The sequence below is a fragment of the Penaeus monodon genome, chromosome 23 (genome assembly GCF_015228065.2).
Source record: "Penaeus monodon isolate SGIC_2016 chromosome 23, NSTDA_Pmon_1, whole genome shotgun sequence".
In the NCBI taxonomy this organism is placed as follows: domain Eukaryota; kingdom Metazoa; phylum Arthropoda; class Malacostraca; order Decapoda; family Penaeidae; genus Penaeus; species Penaeus monodon.
Window position 1 is genome coordinate 17,759,093 of NC_051408.1, and position 1,185 is coordinate 17,760,277.

Consider the following 1,185-nt stretch of genomic DNA (forward strand, 5'->3'; position numbering starts at 1 on the left):
CTTGGATATTTGAAGGTGTTTTTGGTGGTTAATGGTCAGATTTACCAGTTTCTTCCCAGGAAAATGCTTTCTGGTTTTCCTCTTCAGACAGTTTATCCACTTGTATTATCCTAGTCTGTCACCTATTTGGTCTCCTCTTGTCATCATTTAACCTTTCTCTCTTTACATTCTGAAAGTTACTCTAGGAGAATATAAGAAGAAAGAATTGAAATGAAGTATGCAGGAATCAAACATCAAGCAGTTCACTTCATCAGAAATGCTTTCAATATAATTTATCTGTTAGTATTCATGCCTCCATTGATAAAAGGGAGTTTTATACAAATGCAAAGTTTTGAAGTCTCATGGAGAAAAAATATTACTTGCTTTATTAATCTTTCTGTGAATAATTGTTTCTTCTGTCACTGAACACTTAAGATGACAAACCAGATAATGCCTAAAGACTTTATGGGCATATATGGATCACCAGCTTTCAGGGGTATCATATCATATATTTATCTGAAGTGATGGCGAATGACCAGTCACACCATTTTTTTCTGGACTTTCTAGGGTGTTAAGAAAGTTTGTTATCACTTTAATTATTCAAAGTGACATTTTTCTCTGGAGTAACAGGTAATAAGTAATATTGATACATGAAAGAAAATCCTTCATACAGCTTGTATTTTGCTTAGATAGGTATTTAAAATCATACATTATCTGAGGCAACATGATAATGTGTTGTTTAAGAGAAAGCACCCAAATTAGGCTTTAGAGTTACTTTCCTGTGACACTCCAACAACGAGTTGATTTCTAAATGCAATGACTTTTGAGGCAAAATAAAGTAATTTTTCACCAAACTCAAGTTATGCAAGGCATATAATTGAAAATCTGAACCGAGCAGATGATTTCAGTCTTCAAAGAAATGCAGTGGTCTTTCATCTGTCTCTTCGTCTGTGTCTGATGCTAATTTAATTTGATCTAAGTAAAATTAATGACACAGGAACCATCCAAAAGTATTTTGTTTGCCTTAAAAGTAGTACATGGTATGCTACATTTTTTCAGGAAGTTCAGGTGTTATTGTTGGTATTGCTGTTGCTATGTATGTTAAAGAATGAGGAAAATAGGGAAGAGGAACACCATATATGAAAGAATACCAGCAGTGAAGAAGCAGCTTCAGAGGAAAAAAAAGAGAGTGTATAAAACTATGGC